This window comes from Astatotilapia calliptera, chromosome 7, assembly GCF_964374335.1.
Source record: "Astatotilapia calliptera chromosome 7, fAstCal68.1, whole genome shotgun sequence".
In the NCBI taxonomy this organism is placed as follows: Eukaryota; Metazoa; Chordata; class Actinopteri; order Cichliformes; family Cichlidae; genus Astatotilapia; species Astatotilapia calliptera.
The window spans coordinates 45,852,727-45,866,949 of record NC_137428.1 but is presented as its reverse complement, the minus strand read 5'-3'; the positions used below and the strand labels follow the sequence as shown (position 1 = coordinate 45,866,949).

General features: G+C 44.6%; 1 protein-coding gene across 1 annotated transcript in view; it reads right to left on the bottom strand.

Annotated features, from left to right (window-relative positions):
* Window positions 1-14,223, bottom strand: part of LOC113026334 (solute carrier family 23 member 2) — a 76,833-nt gene that overhangs the window by 52,692 nt on the left and 9,918 nt on the right. The window lies entirely within an intron of this gene.

The following is a 14,223-nucleotide window of genomic DNA, read 5'->3' as shown; positions in this document are numbered from 1 at the left end:
ATTACTACATGCATGGTAGTAATGTGGCTCTGTGATCCTCTTGCTTTGCCCCTGCTTTGGCAGTTATGAATCCTGAATTTTTGTTTGTCTGTGACTTCCTGGTGAAATGCAATGCTTGTGCTTTGTGGGAAAACTGAGCTCAGGTTCACTGTCTCACTTACCTGTCTCTTTAAGTTGCTTGCCTGCTTACAAAAGACATATTCCCCTTTTACTCAACTGCCTGTCCAGTCTCCACCACTTTCTTCTTCCACTGTCCCTGGGATCCTCTGGCCTGCCAGTAACAGCTCCCCTATCTTATCTGAGTATTTATCTGTTGCTAATAACTTCTTGCAAAACACGACAGAATTATCTGGCCAAACACTGGACTCAAGAGACTCAGCTGCCATACCTATATGGCTTTATCTAAACAAGGTTTGTCTTTGGGCCAACACAAGCATGTGCAACATTTATTCATGGAGCAGCTATAGACCAAATGTGCACCGTAATTGTGACAAGTAATTCTGGCCTCAGTGACCATAGCCATTCACCCCACTTCTTCCACAGTGATTGGTATCAATTGGGAGAGCTTAAAAAGTGTTAAAGCTTTCCCTCCTATGAAGTTTTTCTTTGTCTAAAAGAAGAGTAAGACTCTTAGGCCATTTTCTGATTGCTGGGGGTTACCAGAGGTTAAATCAAATCACCAGATTACTTCTGTTCAGTTCAGCTTTTGAGGCACCATAATGTTTTTACAAAATTAGATCTGTGTAATGCTTATAAACATAAAAGAAAAGGATGAGTGGAAAACTACTTTTACCACTCATTTGGGACATTTTAAATACTTGGTGATGCCATTTGGTCTTGCTGGTCTATGTAAAAGCAGAAAAATGTCCAAACAATAGCATTTCTGCTCCTTCTAAAATTGCATGGACACCCTCCATGCAATTATCAGTGCTTTCTTTTTGCTATTTATTATCAGTAATTTATGAAAAAAAAAATAGTACTCTTACTAAACTGGCCTTTAAGTGATTGGCCCCAGATGGTAAGTTAAACCCATGTGGCTTTTTCTCCCAGCATCTGTGCTGCTGAGAGGAAATATGATGTCGGGAAATGTGAGCTACTGGGAGTGTAATGCTACCATTAGACAAGTGCAAATGCTGGTTGGAGGGGATTGAGCAGCTATTTATCTTCTGGAGAGGCCACAAGAATCTCTCTTACTGTACATCTGGTTATGCTATGATGGAGAAAATAGTGTAGGGTCAGAACCCCTGATAGCCTGTCATGAAAATACCCCATACAACGTAATATACAGGGAGTGCAGAATTATTAGGCAAGTTGTATTTTTGAGGAATAATTTTATTATTGAACAACAACCATGTTCTCAGTGAACCCAAAAAACTCATTAATATCAAAGCTGAATGTTTTTGGAAGTAGTTTTTAGTTTGTTTTTAGTTTTAGCTATTTTAGGGGGATATCTGTGTGTGCAGGTGACTATTACTGTGCATAATTATTAGGCAACTTAACAAAAAACAAATATATACCCATTACAATTATTTATTTTTACCAGTGAAACCAATATAACATCTCCACATTCACAAATATACATATCTGACATTCAAAAACAAAACAAAAACAAATCAGCGACCAATATAGCCACCTTTCTTTGCAAGGACACTCAAAAGCCTGCCATCCATGGATTCTGTCAGTGTTTTGATCTGTTCACCATCAACATTGCGTGCAGTAGCAACCACAGCCTCCCAGACACTGTTCAGAGAGGTGTACTGTTTTCCCTCCTTGTAAATCTCACATTTGATGATGGACCACAGGTTCTCAATGGGGTTCAGATCAGGTGAACAAGGTGGCCATGTCATTAGTTTTTCTTCTTTTATACCCTTTCTTACCAGCCACGCTGTGGAGTACTTGGACGCGTGTGATGGAGCATTGTCCTGCATGAAAATCATGTTTTTCTTGAAGGATGCAGACTTCTTCCTGTACCACTGCTTGAAAAAGGTGTCTTCCAGAAACTGGCAGTAGGACTGGGAGTTGAGCTTGACTCCATCCTCAACCCGAAAAGGCCCCACAAGCTCATCTTTGATGATACCAGCCCAAACCAGTACTCCACCTCCACCTTGCTGGCGTCTGAGTCGGACTGGAGCTCTCTGCCCTTTACCAATCCAGCCACGGGCCCATCCATCTGGCCCATCAAGACTCACTCTCATTTCATCAGTCCATAAAACCTTAGAAAAATCAGTCTTGAGATATTTCTTGGCCCAGTTTTGACGTTTCAGCTTGTGTGTCTTGTTCAGCGGTGGTCGTCTTTCAGCCTTTCTTACCTTGGCCATGTCTCTGAGTATTGCACACCTTGTGCTTTTGGGCACTCCAGTGATGTTGCAGCTCTGAAATATGGCCAAACTGGTGGCAAGTGGCATCTTGGCAGCTGCACGCTTGACTTTTCTCAGTTCATGGGCAGTTATTTTGCGCCTTGGTTTTTCCACACACTTCTTGCGACCCTGTTGACTATTTTGAATGAAACGCTTGATTGGTAAATGGCCTGTATTTATATAGCGCTTTACTAGTCCCTAAGGACCCCAAAGCGCTTTACATATCCAGTCATCCACCCATTCACACACACATTCACACGCTTGATTGTTCGATGATCACGCTTCAGAAGCTTTGCAATTTTGAGACTGCTGCATCCCTCTGCAAGGTATCTCACTAATTTTGACTTTTCTGAGCCTGTCAAGTCCTTCTTTTGACCCATTTTGCCAAAGGAAAGGAAGTTGCCAAATAATTATGCACACCTGATATAGGGTGTTGATGTCATTAGACCACACCCCTTCTCATTACAGAGATGCACATCACCTAATATGCTTAATTGGTAGTAGGCTTTCGAGCCTATACAGCTTGGAGTAAGACAACATGCATGAAGAGGATGATGTGGACAAAATACTCATTTGCCTGTATAAAGGTGTGGATGCAAGATAAGTGGTGAGAAAAGAAACAAAGGGATCAAAGATTTTAATAATATGACTAAAACCACAGAGAGTGTGACAAGGTTGGGCGTCAGCCAATCAAAGAAAAAGAAGACCAAGTAGTCTCATTCCCCACTGTCTTGTCTGACATGGTGGATTCACAGCCACAGAGCACAGAGAGCCACTGTAAGTTTCCTTCAAATATTTATTTAGTACATTACTACTGTGATTAATGAGAAAACCAACACAGACATGAAAATCCTTCATGACTATTTTAGTTAATGGTAAAGGTGTTAGCTAACTAGCCATAAATAATGTGAGTGAAGTGGCCCCCCCACCTTCTTCAAATCCAACAAAAGTGGTATCAAACGTTTGTGCTACGTTTGTGCTGCAAAAATTTTCGTTTGTGCTGCTATCATTTTAAAGATATTAATAAAAATTTCTAGAGGTCATCAGAGGTCAACCAGCCCCCCCCCCCACATTAATTAAATCAAACAAAATGAGTGTCAATCAACTGTGCTACGTTTGTGCTGGTTTGTGCTGCTAAAATTGTCGTTTGTGCTGCTTCTGTTTGAAAGATATTAATGAAAAGGTAAAGGTCAAAAGGTCAACCAGCCACCCCATATTAATGGAATCAAACAAAATTGATGTCAAACGTTTGTGCTGGTTTGTGCTGCAAAAATGTTTGTTTGTGCTGCTAACATTTTAAATTTTTAATAAAATAACATCTTGATGCGTACTTAATCATCCAGGTAAGTAAATCCCAAAAGGTTGATTCTGTTTATCTGGACATTTTCAGTTGGAGAAACGTTTTCTCACTCATCCAAGTGACTTCTTCAGTCTCAGCTGACTGCAGGTTTCCCCAACCTTATAAACAGTACACATTTGCATAGTGAAGGAAACTAGCACCACTGAATGAACAATGGGCTGAGGGGTTAGTTCCATGATTGTTAGTATGCAAATTCTTATGACCATTGATCAATGACAACTAATCAAAGCCTACTGATTAATGGCCATGAGTACCATTCACAGAAAAGTGGGGAATGGCTACAATCACAGCATTGTAGGATGGTGAAAGATGTACCCTTGGGCCCCCCCTTCTCGATGGACGAAGCTGTCTCTCAGTCTGTGTGTTCTGGCCCGGAGGCTCTTCAGTATCCTTCCTGATGGCAGCAAACTGAAGACGCTGCTGAAGGGATGAGTGGAGTCACCTGTAATAGAGAGCACCTTCCAGATGAGGCAGGTGCAGCTGCTCTTACTACCCGTTGTCATTTTTTCCTGCAGGAGTCATACTTGTGCTTCTCAGTTTGCAGAGGAAGTAGAGTCGCTGTTGGTCTTCTCCACATTCAGGGACAGGTTGTTGTTGCTTTACCACTCTGCCAGATGGTTAACTTCACCCCTGTAGTAGATCTCGTCGTGGGTCAGCAGAGTAAAGAGAAGGGGGCTCAACACACATCCTTGGGGAGCCCCCGTATTCTGTGTTCTTGGGCTGGAGTTGTTGCTGTCGACCCGTACTGTCTGCTGTCTTCCTGTCAAGAAATCTAGCAGCCAGTTATACAGCAAGGTGCTGATCCCCAGCAGATCCAGTTTGTGAATGAGCTGCTGGGGAATGATGATGCTGAAGGCTGAACTGAAGTCTATGAACAGCGCTCTGACATATGAGTCTCTAGTGTTGAGATGCGTGAGGACTGAGTAAGGGGCAGTTGAAATTCCATCATCACTTGAGCATTTTGACGAAAGCGATAATTTGATTTGATGCATGACTAACCGTTCAAAGCACTTCATAATGATGGAGGTGAGTTTGACAGGACGGTAGTCCTTAAAGCAGGAGGTAGATGACTTCTTGGGAACAGTAATGATGTTGGAGGCTTTGAGGCATGTGGGAACGACGGTACTGATTTTGGCAAGGGATCTCCACACACTGTCTGGGGATTGTGTCACCACGGTCTGCAGAGTAGGCTTGTAGTCTGTGATGGTTTGTATTCCTTGCCACTGCCTCAAGTATCTCTGCTGTCGCTGAAGCTTTGCTGTAGCTGATGCCACGTGACAGGTTTGCCCTTGCTGTTCTTTGGCTCACCTAATTCCCGGCTCTGAAGGCTTGCATTTTTCAACCTTAGGAGCATTTAAACCTGACCTGTGAGCCATGGTTTCTGATTGGCCCGGACAGTGATAGGCCTGGTGTCAAGATCTGGAGGATCGGCAAGGTGCTGATCAGAATCTCTCCACTCCTAGCCCTCCTTCTCTTCTCTTTTTCCCTCTCTCTCCCCCTCTCTTCTTCTCTGCCCTGTTTTGCAGGGGCGGAACGCATGGCGGCTTCACACCCTCGGTCCACGCCTTCCTGGATTGGGAACACCTGGGCCTCATCAGACCAGCTGGTATATTAGAAGGAGGAGATCAGCTGTTCAATGCTGGATTGTTGTGAAGGCTCTAGTCAGTACACGTCTAGCTCAAGTTTCCTGTGCCTCCGTCTCAGAGACTTAACGAGTGTTTCTTTGTTCCTAGATTCCCCGTGTTTCCCCATGTGGAGTGTGGAAGGAGTGACTGGTCGCTAGCAGAGAAGAGAGAGGTTGAACTGAGCGCGTGTGTGATTTCCCTGTTTTCCCTGGAGCCCTGCCCCTCACGTCTTGTATATAGTACATACACTTGGTGAAGATCTGTAAATAAACCGTCTCTGTTTAAACGCTACTCATGAGTCCTGCGAGTGGATCCTCTAAGCAACCCGTGACACCTGGTCTCTGTGACATCATCAATGCATTTTGGGATGTAGGCAGTAACACTTTCTGTATATTCCTTAAAGTCTGTGGTGTTGTCGTGTGTAGCAGCCTGTGGTGCCTCAGTCTTGCAGTGCCTCTGAGGACCCTTCTGGCCACACCTGTACCTGCTTACGAACTGGTTTGGTGACTTTGACCAGGGGCCTGTGGGAACCCATGGCACACCTAGGTTTCCGCCTGTACTGACCCTTATGCAAAATGGAAGTGGAATTAAGACACAGTTCCAAAAGCAAACACAACTGATCAGTGCTGAGAGTGGTCCTGTTGCTGAGGTTGGGGTGATCCTGTAATCTCTTATGAACTACCTCCAACGCTTCTATGACTGGGCTGCAAGTGAAGACAGATGTAACATCTCTCTCTCACAGGTTATGTTTCTCACTCTTAGGGAAACATAACCTGCACAAACAAAATAATTTGCAGGACAAATGTTTGACATCAATTTTGTTCGATTTGAAGAAGGTAGGGGGGCCAATTTCACTCACATGTGTACTGTTTATAAGGTTGGGGAAACCTGCAGTCAGCTGAGACTGAAGAAGTCACTTGGATGAGTGACAAAACGTTTCTCCAACTGAAAATGTCCAGATAAACAGAATCAACCTTTTGGGATTTACTTACCTGGATGATTAAGTATGCATCAAGATGTTATTTTATTAAAAATTTAAAATGTTAGCAGCACAAACAAACATTTTTGCAGCACAAACCAGCACAAACGTTTGACATCAATTTTGTTTGATTCCATTAATATGGGGTGGCTGGTTGACCTCTGATGACCTCTAGAAATTTTTATTAATATCTTTAAAATGATAGTAGCACAAACGAAAATTTTTGCAGCACAAACCAGCACAAACGTAGCACAAACGTTTGATACCACTTTTGTTGGATTTGAAGAAGGTGGGGGGGGCAACTTCACTCACATCCATAAATACACTGATCAGTGTGCTGCCCTGACATTAGCTTTCGCTCTGAAATTTGACAGACATTCTGTCCATATTTCAGCAGTCATTTTACTCAGTTTGCTCCGCTGTTGGCAGTAAAAGCGCATTTTACTTCACCTCAGAGCCCTCATTCTGTATCACAGCATTGTGACTCAGGGGCATCAGTACATCACACTTTAAGTCACTGTGGAGGCGTGTGGTTTGTGGCTCAGTTCTAGGGGAGGGATGGACCAGTGTGTTCAGTTTTGTGGTGTCGGCTGGAGAAAGAGTGTTTAAAAAGCATTATATAAACTGGATAAACTGTCTGGGTTGTTGCTATAGCGTTCCAAAAACTTAGGCATGTCACGATGGATCCGTGGTCTGCTCAGCCAGTGGAGGTGCAAGCCAAGATAGTGACTGACCTGGTGGGGACACAGCGCCATCTTCTAGACAAGCGGCAGGAACAGTCCAAGCGGCAGATAAGGCTGCTCAAATGTCTGCTTGCTTGGGCTGGCTCCTCACTACCGCTGTTTCTGCTCCCCAGAGTCCGAGCATTGACGCTCCACCCAATGGACAAGAGGGAGGACCCCCAGGACTTCCCTGAAGTTTTACAGGCCACGGCGGAGACGTGCTGGGCACCCGAGAATGAAAAAAAAAAATGGCCTGCATTTGTATAGCGCTTTTCTAGTCCTTAAGGACCCCAAAGCGCTTTACACTACATTCAGTCATTCACCCATTCACACACACATTCACACACTGGCGATAGCAAGTTACATTGTAGCCACAGCTGCCCTGAGGCGCACTGACAGAGGCGAGGCTGCCGGACACAGGCGCCACCGGGCCCTCTGACCACCACCAGTAGGCAAACATGGGGTTAGTATCTTGCCCAAGGATATTTGAATGCTCACTGTGGCTGCTGCTTCTGGTAGAAGTGGCAGCTTAGAGCTTAGCCTTTAGGTGGTTGTTAGGAATTGCTTTCTCAACATCCAGCAAATCATCATGGACCGACTGGGACTCTTGCATGAGCATCACTGCTATTGGTTCCTGGAAGGGGAGATGGGGGTGAGAGGTTAGCCATTCGCCTACACTAGGAGGCTCCACAATTGAGTAGCCTGGGGGAAGCTTAGCTGTTGAACATGCTGACACTGATGCAGCTTATGGAGGGGTTCCCAGCATAAACAGCAGAGTCAGTTTGGCTGTCATCAGCCAGCAAGTCTCAAGCTGGCCATAATGCTGGCTAAGGATCACCTTGCAGCAGGGAGCTGGCAGGGACCCACAGCTGATGGCCGATCTCAGCCCCAAGGAGGCCCTGTGGTGCATCCCCATTGCAGCCAGTGGAGTCCAACGTTTAATCACACTTCCACTTCTGATATCTCTCCACGGTCCTGGCATCTAGCATCTTTGCACCTGCTATCATTAATGGAGGTCCCATTGAATGCATTGGCATGGACCTCATTGAGCAATTTCACCAGCATCCAAGCAGATAGTGCTTTTTATTATTTCTGGTTGCAACACAATATCCCGAAGCAGTGCCACTGTGCACCACTTCTACAAAAACTCTATTTTTGACTGGTTTTGATCACATGGTTGCAGTTGTACATAGTAAAACAAATAACAATACAAAAATTTGCAGTTCTCGTTATATATTTGAGAAAATGTCCATCCTTGAATTTGTGAATATTTTTTCTATAAATTTAAATCACAAGTATGTGAACATTTTTTACACGCAAGCATTTCAAATTACAAGTTCATATTTTTTCTACACATTCTCTCCTTTTATTTTACAAGCTCTCACATTTACAACATATTTACCCTCATAGTAATGCCAACAGACAGTCAGGTCAAACAAAAGGGGTGCTGAGAGTGAACGGGTCCAACCACCTATGCTGCCAAAGTTTGTTTGGATTTAGAGAACATTAGTATGGACCTAAAATCCAAAATGAAAAGTGTCATTCACAAAGTCCTCTAAAATAATATGAAAACCTGGAGCAGCTCAAACAAGAAATAAACCGCAGTTTAACCTCATTTAACACAAAGCTATAGCGACATTATATTGCCAGATGTATTTGCTCGTCTGGCTTCACAGCTGTATGAACTTGAGTGACAATCTGTTCTTAATCCATAGGATTTAATTTCGTGTTGCACAACTCTTTGCAGGTATAACAGCATCAACTCTTTTGGGAAGCCTGTCCACAAGGTTTAGGGGTGTTAGGCTGTTAGGTTTGTTAGGTTTTGGAGTGTTGGGTTTAGGCTTACAGTCTCCACTCTAATCCATCACAACTATGTTCTGTTGGGTTGACGTCAGGACTCTTTGCAGGCCAGTCAAGTCTTTCCACACTACACCAAACTTGCTCATCCATATCTTTATAGACCTTGCTTTGTGCACTGGTGCAAAGTCATGTTGGAACAGGAAGGGCCATCCCCAAACTGTTCCCACAAAGTTAAGAATATGAAATTTTCCAAAATATCTTGAAATGCTGAACCATTAAGAGTTCCTTTCGTTGGAACTATGGGGCTGAACCCGGCTTTTGAGAAAAACCCAACTCTATAATTTGCCTCCACCAAACTTTATACATGGCACAGTGCAGCCAGATAAGTACAATTCTTCTGGTAACCACCAAAGCTAGACCTGTCCATTGCATTGCCAGATTGAGACGCACAATTTTTACTCCAGAGAACATGTCTCTACAGCTCTAGAGTCTAGTGCCAGTATGCTTTAAACCACTGTATATGATGCTTTGCATTGCACTTGGTGATGTAAGGCTCAGATGGAACTGCTCTGACAAGGAAATCCATTGCATGAAATTCTCCATGCACCGTTCTTGAGCTAATCTAAAAGCTACATAAAGTTTAGAGGTCTGTAGCAAATGACTCTGAAGTGGTGACCTCTGTCCATTATGCACCTGAGCATCAGCTGACGCTGCTTTGTGATTTACAGTTTTTTCTGATTGCTTAAGCACATTTATTGTAACTATTGGCTAATTTTGCAAAACTCTTCACACAAATAAGAAAACCTGTCACCCAATAATCAAAACATTGTAGTTCTCTTGTAAAAGAAAACACAGCTAGATTAACTCTTCACACCTTCGTAAAAATGGTGTTTCCGTATCAAACAGTACACACAAGCCATCATCTACTAAGCACACAATGCGCCAACTGCACACTGATGGTATGAATACAAAACACATCTGGCTTTTGCTTTCTCTGTGCACAAGGTAGGCTATGTCAGTTTGAGCTCATACTTCTGTCATAGATCCATAAGCATAGAGGGATCCAAACTTCAAGTACTGGTGTTTATTCAAACACATCAAAACAAACACAAGTGTTTATTTCCAAGTATAGGATTATTTGCAATCGCCATAATGACTATATGGGTTACTTGGTCTGCAGTGAACATGCTTCCTCTGCTCCCAGCATCTGGTCATCTAGCAATTCTGTAAAGTAACAATTTCAGTATTTTTACATCAATGGTATTGGTGTGTTTCTCATTGGCATATGGCAGTGCTACAAATCTTTGTGCGAAGTGACTATACTCACCGATTCTCATTTCAAGATGTCCTTATGGTACTTGCTACAGTGTAGCGCAGGGGTGCTCAATACGTCGATCGCGATCGACCAGTCGATCGCAAAGGTAGTATTGGTAGATCGCATGGCATTAAAAAAATAGATGCCAGCCTATCATCCATCCCGTCACTTGATTGATACAGGGAAGCCAGTCAGATGACAGCAGATTTTTTCTGCCGCTTAGGTCACTGCGCAATGCGCAAACAGCGGCGCGAAGTGTAGTAAAACTGACAAGCTAGTCAGCGAGTTAACTCAAATTTTTAGCTCTCGGTTTTTTCTCTTAAACCTGGCCGTCAGCAGCTACTGTCCGGACTATGCATCCCTGGCTGATTCAATTCAGTGCAAGTCATCAGAGTAAACTCAGGTAATGACAAAAAATTTACATAGTTAATTGTGTTGTGAAATATTGGATATTGCGGTTATGCATTGTAGATATAAAGAATCCTCAATATATTTATAAATAAGTATATGTTTTGGATTTTTGTAGTGGGTAGATCATTTTGACTTGGTCATTTTATAAGTAGCTCACATGCGGAAAAAGTGTGAGCACCCCTGGTGTAGCGGCTCGAGTTAGGCTGGACCTGTTGGCCAGCTACCCTCAGGGTCATTCCACGGTTGATTACATGGTCCACTATTGTAGCTCTGATGTCATCAGTGATTCTATTTCTTATTCTTCCTACCCTTCCTCTCACCCCTCCTCATCTTCCTCTCCTCCCTCCTCGTCTTCCTCTTGCTCCTCCTTGTCCTTGTCGTCCTCTTCATCCTACTTCTTCACCTCCACGTCCTCTTCCTCGGCCTCCTCTTCTACACCTCACTCTTTCTGCTCCCTCCATTGTACTCCGCACACACAGCTTACCTGTATTATAGTGCTTAGGCTGATTGCAAAGTGAACTAATTATCTAAAAAAGTTTTCACATGTGAAAGTGTGCCAGACAGTTGGCAAATTAGTGTTAATGATAGCCATACATGTGTATACTTTTGCTAGGAGTGTGTTGGAAATTTGGTAATTGAGTGTTGTGCAGTGAATTGTGCCTACAGTTTTGCAAAGTGTGTGTTACAAAATTGCAAACTGAGTGCAAAGCAGTTTTTGTGCTTTTAGTTTTGCAAACTCAGTGAGTGGTTTTGCTATAAGTCTGAATAGTTTTAGAGATTGTGCTACAGGAATCACAGTTAGGGTTTAAGCATTCAGAAAAAACTGTAATGTGGAATACCACTTTGTGGATGTTTTTCCCAATCGTTTCCACTCTGTTATATATTACTAACAGTTGACTGTGGAATAATAGTATGAAAATTCCATGACTGGACTTGTGACACAGGACATCCTACCACAGTATCACACTGTAATTTGTTGAGCCCCTTAGAACGACCCATTCTTTCACAAACATTTCTAGAAGCAGTCTGCATGCCTAGGTACTTGATTTTGGATTAGAATTTCATTTTTTGATAACATTTCACTTGAACTCTCAAAATGAAGTCCATACAGATGTTGGAGCATGTGAAGAAGGCCACCATTAAGTGAAAAAAACACCATCATTGATAGCTGATACAGGGAGGTTTGAAAGCCTCACCTTTAAACCACCAGTATACCTCTTGCCATTCTGGCGAGATACTGTAGCTTAATTGTTGTCTCATCTTACCCTAAAAATCTTCTCCAGAAAGCATACACTTCAGTTGTGATTGAAGGTATTTATACTGGAGCAGGGGCAGGGGCTTCATGTGCGCATGCGCCAACCAGCGTGCAGCCTGTTACAGTCGCTCCTGCTTTTCTCTTAGTTTAGCTCTTTTTTCTTACGTATTCTTTTTTTTTCTGACTTATATTTTCCTCCGTTTTCTATCTCTTACTCAATCATGTGGATTGAGAGAGTTTTTGTTCTTCTGGTGGCCGTGGAACTGTTACTTTTATCATGGAACGGGACCGCGGCACATCTCCTACACGCACGGACTGTTTACTCCAGAGATCAGCTGATCGCCCTGATGCCGGCCGGCTCGCTGGCCAGGCCCGCAGAAGTGCCCGCAGAAGTGCCCGCAGAAGTACCAGCTGAAATTTGGAGGAAAACACATCGGGGATGCAGAGGTCAAGGACAGAAGAGAAGAAAAAAGGTGACGGTGAGACAGCGGAGGCTCGAAGCGAGGAGGAGGTTTAAACCGTGTCTGCCGTCTATCGTGATGGGAAATGTGCGATCGTTGGCAATTAAAATCGACGAGCTCTCAGCACTGGTACGGAGTCAGAGGGAATACCGAGAGTGTAGCCTGATGTGTTTCACCGAATCATGGCTGCACCAGGTCATTCCCGATGAGAATGCTTCCGTGGAAGGCTTCCACACTGTTCGGGCGGACAGGGACAGCATCGCTAGCGGTAAGCGTAAAGGAGGTGGGCTTGCTGTTTTAGTTAACAACCGGTGGTGTAACCCTGCCAACATAACAATCAAAGAAAGGATTTGTTGCCCGGACACTGAACTGTGTGCTGTTGGACTCAGGCCGTATTATTTACCCAGGGAATTCTCTCACGTCATCTTGGTGGCTGTTTATGTTCCCCCCTCTGCTAACCCCACAGCTGCATGTGACACTATCCACTCTGCCATAGCTCGGCTACAGACTCAGCACCCGAGTGCCTTTATTGTGATCTCGGGTGACTTCAACCATGTATCACTGGACAATACACTACCAACATTCAAACAATATGTGGACTGTCCCACCAGGGGAGAGAAAACTTTAGACTTACTGTATGCTAACGTCAAGGATGCATACAGCTCCTCCTCCCTCCCCCCACTTGGTAGGTCAGATCATAACCTGATTCACCTCACCCCCCGCTATGTGCCAATTGTGAGGAGGGAACCTGTGACCACCAGGACTGTTAGGAGGTGGTCAGAGGAGGCAATAGCGGAACTACAGGGCTGTTTCGAGGTGACCGACTGGGAAACACTCTGTGAGCCTCACGCCGAGGACATCAATGGGCTTACTGAGTGTATCACAGACATAACTTTCTGCACCGACTCCATTGTTCCAGCTCAGACTGTTCATTGTTACCCAAATAACAAGCCGTGGGTGACTAAGGACATCAAAGCCCTCCTCAACAACAAGAAGAGGGCTTTCAGAGGGGGCAACAAAGAGGAGGTGAGGAAGGTCCAGGTGTTACTAAAGGACAAGATCAGAGAGGCTAAGGACAATTACAGGAGGAAGCTGGAGTGGAAACTCCAGCAGAACAGCATGAGAGAGGTGTGGAGGGGCATGAAGACCATCACTGGATTCAGGCCAACCAACAGCAGGGGAGCTGAGGGAGGTGAGAATAGAGCCGACGAGTTGAATCTGTTTTTCAATAGATTCGACACCACAGTGTCTGCTCCCACCCCCACAACCTCACCTGCAGTCAGCCTGGAATCCAGAGCCACACCACTGTGCCAGCCTCTCTCTTCACATGTTGCCTCCTGTGAGATTCCTGACACCCCTCCCCCACCCATCACCTTCACTCAATACCAGGTTGAGATGCAAATGAGGAGACTTCACTCAGGCAAGTCTGCTGGACCAGACGGAGTGAGTCCCCTTGTCCTCAAGGCCTGTGCCCCCCAGCTGTGTGGAGTCTTTCATAAACTGTTTATGCTGAGTCTGAGTCTGCAGAGGGTCCCGGTGATGTGGAAGACATCATGCCTCGTCCCTGTACCAAAGACGCCTCGTCCCAGTGGCCCCCAGGATTACAGGCCCGTGGCACTGACCTCCCACATCATGAAGACCCTGGAAAGGCTCATCCTGGACCAGCTGCGACCCATAGTAAGACCACATCTGGATCCCCTTCAGTTCGCTTATCAGCCTCGTCTCGGAACAGAGGACGCCATCATCTACCTGCTCAATCGTGTCTACACCCATCTGGACCAGCCGGCGAGCACTGTTAGGGTCATGTTTTTTGACTTTTCCAGTGCTTTCAACACCATCAGGCCGACCCTCCTGGGTGATAAGTTAGCAGCGATGCAGGTGGATGCTTCTCTGGTGTCCTGGATTGTTGATTACCTGACAGGAAGACCACAATATGTA